Source organism: Monodon monoceros, unplaced genomic scaffold (assembly GCF_005190385.1).
Source record: "Monodon monoceros isolate NGI ecotype Baffin Bay Population unplaced genomic scaffold, NGI_Narwhal_1 Super_Scaffold_8, whole genome shotgun sequence".
In the NCBI taxonomy this organism is placed as follows: domain Eukaryota; kingdom Metazoa; phylum Chordata; class Mammalia; order Artiodactyla; family Monodontidae; genus Monodon; species Monodon monoceros.
The window spans coordinates 38,123,643-38,140,758 of record NW_021703785.1 but is presented as its reverse complement, the minus strand read 5'-3'; positions in this window follow the sequence as shown (position 1 = coordinate 38,140,758).

Genomic DNA, 17,116 nt, shown 5'->3' with positions numbered 1-17,116 from the left:
GTACGTATTGTTATTTTCTTTCTTTTTTTAAAAAAAAATTTATTGAAGTATAGTTGATTTACAATGTTGTGCTAGTTTCAGATGTACAACAAAGTGATTCAGTTATATGTGTATTTATAAATGTATATATTCTTTTTTAACATTCTCTTCCATTATAGGTTATTACAAGATATTGAGTATAGTTCCCTGTGCTATACAGTAGTTCTTTGTTGGTTATCTATTTTATACATAGTAGTGTGTATACCTTAATCCCAAATTCCTAGTTTACCTCTCCCTACCCCTCTTCCCCCTTTGGTAACCATAAGTTTGTTTTCTATGTCTATGAGTCTGTTACAATTTTGTATAATTGCCACTGGGAAATGTGACACCAGGGACAGTGTCAGTTACAAAGATACATTAACATGGCTGCCTGAGGCCATGGAACATTCAAAAATGGAGCTATAAATAATAAAAGAAGAAAGACTGGTATGGGGTAAAGCTAGCTCTGCAATAGTTGTGATTTGTCATAGACACAAAGGGAACATTAGGAATTAAACACTGGCAGTATGTATCCAGCCAGCTCAGTGGAGCACCTCACTGGACTACAGATACCAGACCTCATAGCCAGGAAAAATGGACTGTCTCTTCAAACCATGTTTAGTTCTATTAAGGTTAGTCTTCTTAAGAATAAAAATGCCTCTTTGCTGTTGCACTGGAATGGCAAAAGACAGTATCCAGGAAAGGAGTTGGATGGAAAACAATGTGCTAATTAGTTGGCAAATGATCAGAGGAAGGATCTCCTATTCTTGGAGGCTTGCATCTCTTTTACAAATATGAGGTAATGTGTATATACATGTGTGTGTGTCTGTGTGTGTGTGTGTATACACACACACACTTTGATTAAATAATATAATCCACATCACAAAGGATACATGAAAAACATCGGTGAAGACAGAAGCAACAGTGGCTAGACCTGCCTGAGATAGCCTCATGGAGGAGTTTACACTAGATTCTGGAAAAAAAAAAAATTAATAGACAAAGACTGATCATTATTCCAGGAAGTGGAAATAATTTGCCTGGGGATCATGTGGAAAAACATTGTATGAACAGGGAACAGTGGGAGTGTAGCACAGGGTGTATAGGATAGAATGGTTAAAGCTGAGATTTGAATGAGTGGTGGATTCTAGTTATAAAATAATTAGTCAATTTTGTTATGGCATTTAAAATGCATCTTGTCAGTGATGAAGCCAATGAAGGAAATTTAGTAGAGGAAGTAGCATAAGGTTATTGACTAGAGCTGGAGAGGATACAGGCAATAAGGCAAGTTAGGAAACTTACAATTGTCACAAAGATTATACTAAGAGTTAAAGGGGGTCATGAATTGTAGACATGAGCTGTAGGAATCGTCTATGGTGATAAAGAAATACTTCAAAGTATAAATGTTGCTTAAGTAAGTCACAGACAGCTAAACCATATCTATATCACTGTAACCTGTCCTCTTCTACTGCTTCATTTTATCCATGTTTGGGAAAATTCTCCTGAGCTTTGGTTTTCTTATATGCAGGACAAGCGTTTTGAACTCTGTGATTTTGAATATTTTTTTAAGTAAATCAAATTGTTTTTTCCCCCAATCTATTGAACAGATAAAAAGTTGATGCATTTTAGGTGAGATAACAGAAAGAAACCCAGAAATTTGTCCCCTTTTCCCAAGGCAGTCTTTGTGGCATCCCTGGGAGAAACAAGTTCTCACACATACAGCTCTCCAATGGATTAGATAATTGCTAAGATCCTTCTAGCTCTATTATGCTATTATTCCTGGAGGATATGATTACTCCAGTGATTGATTTCTATTTTTACACAAGGTGAATATTCCCAGCAATAATGTCACTCACTAACTATGAAGTATGGTAACTTACATTAAGTGGGTGAAAAAAGCGATATGCAGTCATTTCCTTTTTGAGTTTCTGATTACACTCTATTGTAATTTGTCAATGAAAACACTCCAAGTTAAAACTACAGCTGAGTTATTTTACTGATTATAGAGTATGACAGGTTAGTCAAGTAAGGATTAAATGACCACTATGTGTTCTAATAGGTAAAACTGTGTGTAAAAGGGAAAAGAAAAACTGTAGTTACAGAGCCATTCTTTCCAGTAATTATTATGTATTAAGACCCATTATTTTTTAAAGTCTCTCCTAATTTGGTCTAAACAAAGCTATGTCATTATCAAAGACTAGGCTTGCTGTTCTATTCTCTGAGCAAGATGGCAAATTTTATCAAGTGATAGGGGAATAAGTATAGGGACCCAGCACACAGTCCAAGTTCTTCCACTTGAAATTGCTTAATATGATATTTTGATTCCTCCTAATTTTGACGTTTCCAGTGGTTTTAAAGTGCAAGTTCTGTAGAAGCTTTGTTTACCGAATTTTTAAAAAAATATCTCAAAATATGAAAGGGTTAAGTATATATAAAGAAGAAATGAATCACGATAACTTCATATCATAAATTTAACCTTACTTCCTATTTTAGAAAGTATATTTTTACACATAATTTAAGCAAAATGATCTAAGCAAGCATAAAAATATGAAGTTCAACGTGAGTACACTATTTTGTTGAACAAGTAGGGTGTACAGAAAATAATGAGAAAAGAACCTGAAACTTTTCTATCACTCTCCATTTATCTTATTCTGCAAGATGAATGCTTCCCTATCTTTCTAGAAGAAAACTAGGATGCATTCTATATTCTTCTGATAATTCTCAAATAATAAAAGAGATTTTTAGGCACTTCTAGTCATAAAGACAACTTGAGTTCAATAATTAACATGCATCTTTATTCTGGCTTGTTGTTTTCAACTCCTTGGTTGATGCCTAGATATCTGGAGGTACACCTCTAGTTGCTTTCTATTGAGGTTTCTCATCCCCTTAGGAAGCTGTCTTGAAGAGTTCTATGCAACCCATGCTAGCTCCCTACAGTTAATAGCTTTTATCTGGCACATGGGGTATGTGTTCTAAGCATCCTTTGCTCTGACAAACCATGGGATATGGGACCACTCCTAACCCAGCCACCTCTCCTTCTTTCATAGCCAGTTCATTTATAAAGCATTCATATTTTTTAATCATATTAATTCAGAGGAAGACCCTAGTTCACTATATCTTCCAAGTTCAAGGGAACATGAGGATTTGCCCCCTAGATCCCTGTCAAAGGGAAGAAATTGTGCCAGGTACCAATACATTTTCCAGCCGTTATCTATTTCAAGGTTTGTCGCAACTTCATAGAACAACTTTTACCAATGGGTCCCTTCCCTAAACAGCCTGCATCAGCCAAAGGTATAAAAATGCAGCTATTTTGAGCCTCTGCAGGACACCTCTGGAAAGGCATATTGTTACAGGTCTCTTGATGGGACTGACTGAGGGTTTGCAGGGCCTTCATTTCAGGATAACTTCTTCCCAGTCCTTCTTCATTTCCTTTTCTTTTCCACAAGAGCTCCTTTGATGCCAACATTTTATTCTATGGTGTAACTGTGATATCTCAGAAATTACAAATAGTTTATTATTGCTGTAGTATAGAGAGGAAAGGGTCGTGACAAAGGCTGGGACCAGACAGATGAGCAATAACTCTATAATGAAAGGTTTTGTATAAAATGAAAAGATCTTTATGTGCATCTTATTACTTCTATAAATGATGTACCCTTGATCATAAGAAGAAATATGTTATAATTAAAAGATATTTAGCTAAGGATCAAAAAGGGATATTAACTTTGAATTGATCACTAACATAGACAGGAATTAATATAATATTAATGTAATATTTTAAATAAATAAAACAGTTAAATATAACAGTTTAATATAAAACAGTAAATAAAACAGTTTAAAACAGTTTATATTATAATATATAAGATAAATTCAATACTTACATTATTATAAATAACAAATTATACATATATATGTATAGTATATAATATACATAATCATCAGAAAATCAAGAAAATAAATCAAAAGGTCACGTGGAAATGAGTCTTTATTTAAAAATAAATGGTGTCAAGGAGAACTTCATGCTACCAAAGTTATAAAAATAAAGAGTGGATTAGAGAGAATTCTTACTGTTCACTTTGTAGTGACATAAAATCCAATAATAAAAACAATTTAATGTAAAGAATGAAGAGAGTAAAACTAAACTGTGGAAGTGGGAAAACATTTAAAAAGTAACTAGAAAACAAGTTTGGAAAAGCTGCCTCTGATGCCAGTTTTCTTGCATATGACTTACATGTGATTTGATGGAAAAGGAAATATTATTCTAAACCTAAGCAACAATTTAGGAAACAATCAGAAATCAGTTTGTCTATCATTTCCTGTAAGAAAGGAGGCACAAAATGAGTAATATCAAATAAATTTATAAAATAAATAAGATATCAAGAAGGAAGCCATTAATAAGGAGAGTGATGGAGAAAATTTCAAAGTTTAACTGTAGAAATAGAGAACTGATTGCACTGAAGAACTATATTATCACAAAACAAAACCAAAAACTTAGTAGAGGTGTGACATCAAAGGTCATTAAATGCAGGAGAGTTGTGTCATTTTATCCAAGCTTATCTATATCTGCATGATTGAAATGAACAGTACCACAAATAATAGAATCAACATTATGTTGAAGATGCTTGCTAGAGAACCGTGCCACACCAATGTCATGTGCACATTGTCTTCTATAGTTAACCCCTGTTAGCATGTTGGTGCAGAAGCGATAGCACATGCCCAGGGGAACTGTGAAGATAACAGTATGGAACTACAAAGCAGTGAAAGAGGGCCTGAGAGTGATTAAGATGAACAGCTGTCTCTCTATTAACAGAATATGAATCACTTGGTTTAGCTGACATACCTCTTTCCTTTCTGTCATTCCCCAGTTCACATGTATCCCTCCTACTTAAAGGAATATCAACCTTGAAAAAAAAATTACTCTTCCTTCATGATGAGCATTCATCTCTTGTTAAAACATCCATAATGAAAACAATTTGAGACAAGTTCAAATAATAAGAGATTCTTATGATATTGTAAGTATTCCCCAATGTGCTGATTTTCTTCCAGATATACTTTAGATTTTTCCAAAAGGGAGAGATCTACAATGGCACAATTCAAATTTAATAAAGCAGAAAAATGCTGTATAGTTTTAGGTCAGATCACCATGCCTAGAAACAGTTTAATGACCTTAATTAACTTACTCTTATTTAATGACCCTGACTGGTATCCTGCTATGCTCAATGTACATAGTTCGTGTGTAGGTTTTCAGCCTTATATTTTTAGTTAAAGACATCTTAACTTAATCACTGTTCAATTCACATGGAAAAGTAGAATTATTAATTAGTGATTTGTTGAGGCAGACTGAATGAAGGAGCATGGAATTAGAGTTAAGAAACAAAAATGTAATTTAGATACAATCTGTAACTAAGGGTTTAATCTTAGCTGAGGTATGTGTACTCTCTAGAGTTAGTTGAGATCCATCATAATATAGAGGTTAAGAGCATAGAGTCTCAAGCTAGACTGTGAATTTATACCCTTTCCCCATAGCTAAATCGTCACATAAATTTAGAAAAATTACTTACTCTCTTTGAGCTTCAGTTTTTTTATATGTACTATTAAACTAATAGTAATAATTACCTTATAGAGTATGGGGAAGTGATCTGTATATGTTAAATAAAGATCACTAGAGTACATACCTCCACAGTTTGTTATGAAAGACAGATCAATTTCTTCAGAGAAATTGTCTGGTAGGTTTTCCCATAAGCATCTGTTCAATGATAACTGTTTTTATTAGCGCCATAAAAACAAGAACATTTGAGAACTCCTCAGTTGTAAGCAACATTTTGGGTGCAGTATAAGGAAGTCACACATGAATTTCATCACATTTTCAAAAGGCTATATGTTTTTATTAGTGCTGGATAATGAACTAATGAAATGTAGTGGTATTAAAAAAAGTTTCATAATGTTCATGGATTCTGTGGATCAGGAGTTCTGACAGGGCACAGCAAGTATGGCTTGTGTCTGTACCATAATGCCTAGGCCTCAGCTGGGACAATCTGACTGACTGAGGATGACCAACTGAGGTTGCTCTTGTACTATTACTATGCAACACAGCGTCTTAATCTTTTTGTGTAAAACAGCACAAATTTTTATTAAGCTCACAGGTTCTGCGTACTGGGAATTTAAAGATGGAACTACAGCTGGAAAGACTCAAATGGCTAAGGAGTAGAAGAATTAAGCCTGGAGGATCCATTTCTAAGATGTTTTTGTCATTCATATGTCTGGAACCAGGTCTGGAATGACCGTGAGGTGGGCTCAGCTGGGACTACAAACCAAAGAGCCAACAGATGGCTTTGTTATTGGCTTATGCTTTTGCATAATGGTGGCTGTGTTTTAGAGGGACAGTATGAGAGGGGGTTGATGGAGAGCATCCCGAAAGGACCAAGTGGACTTGGCAGTCACATACTGTGTCTTCTGCTGGGCTCTATCTTTCAAAGCAGTCATAAAACAGGACAGATTCAAGGAGATGACCATACACTCCATCAATGGGAGAATGTCCAAAATTTCAGGGGAAATATTTTAAAACCACCACACAATTTGATACAAAATATAAAGAACTACTTTTGTTCTTCCTATGTCTAAGAGTTTATGCATAACTTCCTCTTAAGTTTAGAATCAGTTTTGAACATTCAAGTTTATAAATTATTTTAATATCCATCTAACATTCCTCTCACTTTAAATTCCTCAACATGCTGAAAAGAAAACTCATCAATATTTTCTAAAATCCAGATTATTCTCTGGACCTTCTTTTTTATTTTTTTAGAAAAAAAAGAGCATCATAATTTTGTTAGGAAACTAAACAACATTCTTGATATTTATCTAATTATCTACCTCCATATTTATTCTGTCATCAAATATTTTCAAATCTTTCTTACTGAATTCTTTCACAAATGCCTTTTTATTCCATTCCCATTTAACATTAGTTCAAATCTTTATCGTATTTTATGGGGATTATTAAATAATTTTCTTCCTGTTCACCCAGTCTTTGGTCATTCCCTCCTTTAACTGTCCCTCCACCTTGCAAAACTCTTTGACCCAAAACAAAGCAATGTAAATGTTAAGCACTGATTAAAGAGTTTCAATTTATTAAAAATTTATAGAATCAATTCAGGATACCTTTTCTCAGGGCACTTTTGTTAGAAACATTGTATCTAACCTAAAAGTTCTGTTATTAATATATCATGTGAATGATTATTTGAATGGTCTGGTCATTCAGTTAAAGACACAGAACCAGAGAAATACAAGCAATAGCCCCAGGCTCCTGAAGAATCAAATTTACTCCCATTGATGTTTTAAGACTACATTGATGCTGACCTTCAGTTCAGCATCAATGAAAAGAGAAAAGCTACTCTCAAAATTGCAGAATCAAGGCCAGATGGAGCCCAGATGACAAAACCTTTCAAATCCACTAGTTGTCCTGATTAAACTTTTAAATGTTCCACACAAGCCAAGTTTGTCTGCACATTGTTCTTCTTTTACAACAAAACCTATTCAGAGTCGTTATTTTTTTCCCTCACATTTTCAACATATATGAACTCTCTTCTCTTTCCTTTTCATTTTAGCAACCAGAGGTCTCACATTTGTATAAACATCAGAAGTTTCTTTACCATGAAAACTTTGTAAGTTTGTTTAAAAATGCACATTTTTTATACCAAGCCCAAAGCTATTAATTCATATATGGGACTGGTGCTAAAAATCTGTATTTTATCAACTGAAAATTTGAGGTTTTATCACCATCAGAAGATTCTAATGAGGCTGACCAATGCCAGACAGCTATTAAGGGAAAATGTTCTAAAGATAATTTAATAGGCCTCCACTCAAAATGAAGTTCAAATATCAACTTTGTAGGAATCTATCTCCATTTTATGAAGATGAAATTAAATACTTAATCATATGACCTTTTTTAAATATTTTCTAAGATGGAATATTGTAGTAAAAGTTGTCTAAGGAAAAAAATCAGACAATTTTGCTTTTTATTCCAGCTTGGTGTAAACATGATGATTTAAATTCCTTTCTGAGCATTTTTTTTTCACCTGAAATACAAGAAAGATGATACATACCTCCTTATTTCCTAAATATGTTATGAACACAAATTATTGGACTTGAAAATAGACTTGCAAACATATATATTACACATATTTAGAAAATTGAACTCAATTTTTTAAGGTTTAAACTATGCTCTGATCTATTTGTTTGCTATTTTTGTTTTGTTTTGTTTTTTGGTTAATTTGTTGTTATTGTTCATATTCTCCCAATGGACTGTGAATCCCTCAAGGAAAGGGATTTAGACTCTTCAGCCTCCTGAAATTTATTTTATTCCAGTACATGTTAACTATAAGTTTTTAATATTGACTATATGCTGAGATTTGACAAAACTAGACCTGTTTATGCTGAATCCTTTCCCACACTTAGATCCTGGTAGAATGTATATGGCCATACTTCCTGATCCCAGTGATAATTTGCTTCTATCTTTTTCCTTATGTCTATCTTTATGGCTTTCATTCTTTTTTGTCTTTAATAGCATCTTTGTTATGAGATTTGTTTTGAATTCAAAAGTAATACCTATTTATTTTAAAAATTCAAATACAGAGAAGCACAAAAATAAAAGTAAGTAACCTCACCATCCCATTCTAATTATATAAACTCTGAGATAAGTATTAAGTCTGTTGTAGTTCCTCTCCTATCCTCCTCTAAGTTAATAAATAATTAACTAATATATATATATATATATATATATATAAAATCTCCACACACACGCATACAAACACATACCCACAATGAAGGTGAGGGTAGGGTTAAGCGTGGCACAATATTACACATTGGGGAGCACAGAATCAAATGTCTACATAACCAGGCATTTACCTGGTTTACCTATGTTAACCAGGTAACGTAGAAAAGTGAAGCTTCTCTGAAGTAAGGCCATGGAAGTGGTGGGGACAGGGGCTAACTGAAGAGTTTCCTCTGTCTAAAGAAGGCAGTTACCATGTGGGAATGTAAACCTAGGTTTGCAAGATCTTCCAGCTTTTCAAAAGACCAAAACCAAACAAACAAGCAAACAAAAAAAACAAACAAAAACCAAGCCAAAAAAAAAAAAAAACTCTCTTAATTTACTATAAAATGTCCTCATTTTTAAAACTCTATGAAGAATACATAAACACATTTCTAGGTAGAATCATTTCTCTTAAATAGTATTTAGGGTTTTTTCCTTAGGGTTGTCTGATACAGAATTTATTACTGAAAAGTGATTGAGATTCTCATTGTATAATATCCAAGGTGTGCTATGGAACATTTTCTGATAGATTTACTTTTGTTAAAAATAAACATTTCTTTTCAGGCATTGATGATAGAGATTCTCATTAGATGTTTACCTTAATCACGTGATTTAGTTGATGTCTGCCCTGTTTCTCACCGGCAGCATGAGTTACCATTTCTCTTGTGGTAGATGATAAGCATCTTGGGAGAGATACTGAGATTTTGCAAATCCCATTTCTCCTCACACTTTTGGCTCCTGGGTAGCAGAGTGAGGAGTATAAAAGAATTCTGTACTTTTTTTTTGAGGGGGAGTGGGTAATCTTACTTTAATTCCAAAACATTCAAAATAAAAGATTTTAAAAATTCACCTCTCTCTCTTTTTTTTTTTGTTTGGTTTGAAATTAAAACTAGTTTGTAATTGATACCTAGATTTTTCTGCTTGCTACATATCTGCTTATGCAACTTTTTTGTTCAAAATTGTTTTTCTAGATTATATCAAGTTTTTTTCTTCAATCATTTCTAACATCTTGGCATTAAGAAGTATTTCAGTCATATCTCTTATAGGATAGAGGGGTATCAGTACTACCTGAGACCCAAGGCATAGTGAGAGAAATTATTGAAGAATGAGGTTATCACAATGTTGAACCAAACAATTCACCTTGGTCTTTCTTTCAGAATTCACTGAAATTACCAAATTCTGGATCATCTTACTTCTCTACTATATTAAAAGGCAGATATCTTAAAGAAGAATGGTTTAGAGTTCTTTTAGCTGGAACTTATACTCATGCCATTAAAAAAAAAAAAAAAAGAAAAAAATCCCAGACAGAAATATAACTATGTTGCAGACTTACTGAAAACTTGGGTTATAGGTAACAGGATTACAGTTGTATTACAGTATATTGATTTAATATTTTCCTTTTATGCAATATGTAGCTATATGTGTTCTTCAATCCACTATCACATTGCTGATTTTTTAAAAATAATATAGTTTTGAATCAGTTCCTTAGAGAATGATACCAATTAAAAGTTAGTACATTTTAAAATCATGAAATAAATGAACAACTTACCTTTCCTTAAAAAAATGTTTGTTACAATATTTCATTGATACAACAACAAAGAAAGCATATTGCTACTTATATACTTTATGATATCAAAAATGTTAATAAAATAGGATATTTTTTCTTTATGGTTTATTTAGAATTTCTTTTGCAGTCAGCACCTATTCCATTTGTTTTCTTTCCTTTAGACTTTAAAAGAATAATTGCAAAATACATTTAAAGAACTTTCATCAAGATGTCTTTGAAAGTAAAAATAAAAAACAATTCAAAACTTCTCAAAATGGTTTTCTCCAAATTGGTTCTGTAATTCTGTGCCTCTTTATTATGTGCTGATTTTCTCTTTTCAAAGATCTCCTCTAGGCTACCTTGCAGCATGTTTTATGGATCCGTGATTCTGCTGATTGTTTTTTCTCACCAAGGTCATTAGTGGGACCCTCCTATCTCAGTCTCCAATTTTCACATAGACTTTCATCTGTCTTACAATTCATAATCCTAGTATCTGTGTATTTCCTGGGATCCTCAACTAGAGAGACTGGATAGTTTGGGTTGGTTTCATTTTTCACATTGTTTCCAGTATTATTGATTATGCTAGTTTCCTCTTATTATTAAAGTGTAGAATAGATAATATTTATTTAACATCTACTACGTTCCAGGCACTGTGAAATTTTTTTTATAATTCTTATTTTGTTCAATCCCTCCAACAACCCCAAGTGGAAAAACTCTTATTATTTCCTCTTTATAAGCAGGAAAATTCAGTATGATCTTGTCCAAAGTCATAAGTTAGCAAGCATCACAAATGAGATTTGAGCACGAATCTGATTTCAGACTTGATTTCCTGGCCACTTCTCTTCACTGCTTAATTATTTTATTTCTTCTACATAATTCTACCAAAACCAAATATTTCAGTGCTTTAAATAAGTTCAACTAGCAGTATTCTTACTCACTAATAGTTTTTAAAAAGTAAAGAAGCTACATGATTTTTGAATAAGAATTCTTAAATTCAAATATATTTGTTAGAAAATTTGCTAAAATAGCAAATGAGAGAGGGAAATGAAAACAAATAGACTCAGAAAATACTCTATATCCCTAAAACATGAATAATTTATTTTTCCTTAATTCATTTGATTATTCATGGTGAATTTCTAGCATATTATAAAATATTATCTTTAAATGCACTTCAAAATTCTCATCAGTTTCTTTCTTTTTGAAATTTATCTCTGCCTGTTTTTTTTTTTATTTTAATGGATCTTTATTGTAGTATAACTGCTTCACAATACTGTGTTAGTTTCTGTTGTACACCAAAGTGAATCAGCTATATATATACATATGTCCCCACGTCCGCCCCCTCTGGACCTCCCTCCCATCCCCTCTATCCCACCCCTCTAGGTCATAGCAAAGCACTGAGCTGATCTCCCTGTGCTATGTGGCTGCTTCCCACTAGCTAACTATTTTACATTCACTAATGTATATATGTCAATGCTACTCTCACTTCGCCCCAGCTTCCCCCTCCTATCCCATGTCCTCAAGTCCATTCTCTATGTCGACATCTTTATTCCTGCCCTGCAAATATGTTCATCAGTACCATTTTTTTTTTCGATTCCATATATATGCATTAGCATATGGTATTTGTTTTTCTCATTCTGACTTACTTCACTCTGTATGACAGACTCTTTGTCCATCTACCTCACTATAGATAACTCAGTCTCATTTCTTTTTATGGCTGAGTAATACTTCATTGTATATATGTGCCACATCTTCTTTATCCATTCATCTGTCGATGGACATTTAGGTTGGTTCCATGACCTGGCTATTGTAAATAGTGCTGCAGTGAACATTGTGGTACATGTCTCTTTCTGAATTATGGTTTTCTCAGGGTATATGCCCAGTAGTGGGATTGCTGGGTCATATGGTAGTTCTATTTTTAGTTTTTTAAGGAACCTCCATACTGTTTCCCACAGTGGTTGTATCAATTTACATACCCACTAACAGTGCTGGAGGGTTCTGTTTTCACCACACCATTTCTAGATTTTTTGATAATTGCCATTCTGACTGGTGTGAGGTGATTTATCTCATTGTAGTTTTGATTTGCATTTCTCTAAAATATAGTGATGTTGAGCATCTTTTCATGTGCCTCTTGGCCATCTGTATGTCTTCCTTGATGAAATGTCTATTTAGGTTTTCCTCCCATTTTTTAATTGGATCTTTTTTTTTTATATATTGAGATTCATGTGCTATTTTTTATTTTGGAGATTAATCCTTTGTCTCTTGTTTCATTTGCAAATATTTTCTCCCATTCTGAGGGTTGTCTTTTTGTCTTGTTTATAGTTTCCTTTGCTGTGCAAAAGCTTTTATGTTTAATTAAGTCCTATTTGTTTATTTTTATTTCTGTTACTCTAAGAGGTGGGTCAAAAAAGATCTTGGTGTCGTTTATGTCAAAGAGTGTTTTTCCTGTTTTCCTCTAAGAGTTTTACAGTGTCCAGTCTTACATTTAGGACTTTAAGCCATGTGAAGTTTATTTTTGTGTATGGTATCAGATAATGTTCCAATTTCAATCTTTTACATGTAGCTGTCCAGTTTTCCCCACACCACTTATTGAAGAGGCTGTCTTTTCTCCATTGTACGTTCTTGCCTCCATTGTCGTTAATTAGGTGACCATATGTGTGTGGGTTTATCTCTGGGCATTCTATCCTATACCATTGATCTATATTTCTGTTTTTGTGCCAGTAACAAGCTGTCTTGATTACTGTAGCTTTCTGGTATAGTTTGAAGTTGGGGAGCGTGGTTCCTCCAACTCCGTTTTTCTTTCTCAAGATTCCTTTGGCTATTTGGGGTCTTTTGTGTTTCCATACAAATTGTAAAATTTTTTGTTCTAATTCTGAGAGGAATGTCTTTGGTAGTTTGATAGGGATTGCACTGAATCTGTAGATTGCTTTGGGTAGTATAGTCATTTTCACAATATTGATTCTTCCAATCCAAGAACATGGTATATCTCTCTATTTGTTTGGGTCATCTTTGATTTCTTTCATCAGATTTCTGAGTACAAGTCTTTCACCTCCTTAGGCAGGTTTATTCCTAGGTATTTTATTTTTTTTGTTGTGATGGTAAATTGGAGTGTTTCCTTAATTTCCCTTTCTAATTTTTCATTGTTGGTGTATAGGAATGCCAGAGATTTCTGTGCATTGATTTTGTATCCTGCACCTGCAACCTTACCAAATTCATTGATTGTCTCTACTAGTTTACTGGTGGCATCTTTAGGATTTTCTATGTATAGTATCATGTCATCTGTAAACAGTGACAGTTTTACTTCTCCTTTTCCAATTTGGATTCCTTTTATTTTTATTTTTTTTATCTCTGATTTCTGTGGCTAAAATTTCCAAAACTATGTTGAATAATAGTGGCAAGAGTGAACATCCTTGTCTTGTTCCTGATCTTAGCAGAAATGCTTTCAGTTTTTGGTGAAGTATGATGATGAGTATGATGCTTGCTGTGGGTTTGCCATATATGGCCTTTATTATGTTGGGGTAGTTTCCCTCTATGCACATTTTCTGGAGAGTTTTTATCATAAATGAGTGTTGAATTTTGTTAAAAGATTTTTCTGCATCTTTTGAGATGATCATTTGGTTTTTATTCCTTAATTTGTTAATGTGGTGTATCACATTGATTGATTTGTGTATATTGAAGAATCCTTGCATCCCTGGGATAAACCCCACCTGATCATGGTGTATGATCCTTTTAATGTGCTGTTGGATTCTGTTTGCTGGTATTTTGTTCTGGATTTTGGCATCTATGTTCATCAGTAATATTGGCCTATAATTTTTGTTTTTTGTGATATCTTTTTCAGGTTTTGGTATCAGGATGATGGTGGTCTCATAGAATGAATTTGGGAGCGTTTCTCCCTCTGCAATTTTTTGGAATAGTTTGAGAAGGATGGGTGCTACCTCTTCTCTAAATATTTGTAAGAATTCACCTGTGAAGTCATCTGGTCCTGTATTTTTGTTTGTTGGAAGACTTTTAATTATGGTTTCAATTGCATTATTTGTAATATGTCTGCTTATATTTTCTAATTCTTCCTATTTCAGTCTTGGAAAATTGTACCTTTCCAAGAATTTGTCCATTTCTTCATGGTTGTCCATTTTATTGGCATATAGTTGTTTGTAGTAGTCTCTTATAATCCTTTGTCTTTCTGTGGTGTCAGTTGTGATTTCTTCTTTTCATTTCTAATTTTATTGATTTGCATCCTCTCCCTTTTTTTTATCTTGATGAGTCTAGCTAAGGGTTTATCACTTTTTTTTTTAATCTTCTCAAAGAAACAGCTTTTGGTTTTATTGTTCTTTGCTTATTCCATTTCTTCTCTGATCTCTATGATTTCTTTCCTTCTACCTACTTTGGGTTTTCTTTGTTCTTATTTCTCTAGTTGTTTTAAGTGTAGGATTAGATTGTTTATTTGAGATTTTTCTTGATTCTTGAGGTGAGATTGAATTGCTATAAAGTTCCCTCTTAGAACTGCTTTTGCTGCATCCCATACTTTTTGGGTTTTGTGTTGTTGTTGTCATTTGTTTCTATGTATTTTTTAAATTTCTTCTTTGATTCCTTCAGTGATCTCTTGGTTATTCAGTAGTGTACTTTTTAGCCTCTATGTATTTGTGTTTTTTACAATTTTTTTCCTGTAATTGATTTCCAATCTCAGAGCAATTTGGTCAGAAAAGATGCTTGATAAAATTTCAATTTTCTTAAATATTCTGAGTCTTTATTTGTGACCCAATATGTGATCTATCCTGGAGAATATTGTGTGTGCACTTGAAAAAAACAGTGTATTCTTCCACTTTTGGGTGGAATGTTCTATAAATATCAAATTAAATCTATCTGGTCTATTGTGTCATTTAAAGCTTGTGTTTCCTTATTCATTTTCTGTTTGGATGATCTGTCCATTGGTGTAAGTGGGGTGTTATAGTCCTCTACTATTATTGTGTTACTGTTGATTTCTCTTTTCATGGTTGTTAGAATTTGCCTTATGTATTGAGGTGTTCCTATGTTGGGTGCATAAACATTTATAATTGTTATATCTTGGATTGATCCTTTGATCATTATGTAGTGCCCCTCCTTATCTCTTATAACAGTCTTTATTTTAAAGTCTCTTTTATTTGATATGGGTATTGCTACTCCAGCTTTCTTTTGATTTCCATTTGCATGGAATATCTTTTCCCATCCCTTCACTTTCAGTCTGTATGTGTCCTTAGGTCTAAAGTGGGTCTCTTGTAGACAGCATATATATGGGTCTTTTTATTTTGTATACATTCAGCCAGTCTGTGTCTTTTAGTTGGGGCATTTAATCCATTTACATTCAAAGTTATTATCGATTTGTATGTTCCTATTACCATTGTCATAATTGTTTTGGGTTTGTTTTTATGGGTCTTTTTCTTCTCTTGTGTTTGCCACTAGAGAAGCTTCTTTAAGATTTTTTGTAAAACTGGTTTTGTGGTGCTGAATTCTCTTAGCTTTTACTTGTCTGAAAGGCTTATGATTTCTCCATTGAATCTGACAGAGATACTTGCTGGGTTGAGTAATCTGGTTGTAGGATTTTCTCTTTCATCACTTTAAGTATATCCTGTCACTCCCTTCTGGCCTGCAGAGTTTCTCCTGAAAATTAAGCTGATAACCTTATGGGGATTCCTTTGTGTGTTATTTTTTGTTTTCCCCTTGCTGCTTTTAATATTTTTTCCTTGAATTTAATTTTTGTTACTTTGATTAATGTGTGTTTTGGTGTATTTCTCCTAGGGTTTATCCTGTATGGGACTCTCTGTGCTTCCTGCATTTGGGTAACTATTTCCTGTCTCATGTTAGTGAAGTTTTCCACTATAATCTGTTCAAATATTTTCTCAGACCCTTTCTTTTTCTATTCTTCTTCTGGGACCCCTATAATTCAAATGTTGGTGTGTTTACTGTTGTCCCAGAGGTCTCTGAGAGTGTCTTCAATTCTTTTCATTCTTTTTTCTTTATTCTGCTCCTCAGCAGTTATTTCTACCATTTTGTCTTCCAAGTCACTTATTTTTCTTCTGTCTCAGTTATTATGTTATTGATTCCTTCTAGTGTATTTTTAATTTCAGTTATTGTGTTGTTCATCTGTTTGTTCTTTAGTTATCCTAGATCTTTGTTAAACATTTCTTGTATTTTTCTCTATCTGTGCCTCCGCTCTATTTCTGAATTTCAGTATCATCTTTATTATCATTACTCCAAATTCTTTTTCAGGTATATTGCCTATTTACTTTTCATTTATTTGTTCTTGTTGGTTTTTACCCAGTTCCTTCATCTGTGATGTACTTTTTGCCATCTAATTTTTTTTTTTTTTTTTTTTTTATGAGTGGGATTGTGTTCCTGTCTTACTGGTTGTTTGGCCTGAGGCTTCCAACACTCGAGTTTGTAGGCTGTTAGGTAGAGCTGGGTCTTGGTGCTGAGATGATGACCTCTGTGAGACCTCACTCCAATGAATATTCCCTGGGGTCTGAGGTTTCCTGTTTAGTCTAGTGGTTCAGACTCAGAGCTCCACTGCAGGAGATTCAGCCTGACCCTGGCTTGTGAACCAAAATCCCACAACCCATGTGGGGGTGGCAAAAAAAAAAGAAGAGAACAAAGTAAAAAATAAAATTAGACTAGGAAACCAACAAACATGTTTGAAAGAATAAAAAAATAAAATTATAGATGAACCAATAACCAGAAGGTACAACTATACCACAATAGTAAAAAAGACGAGGGGAAAA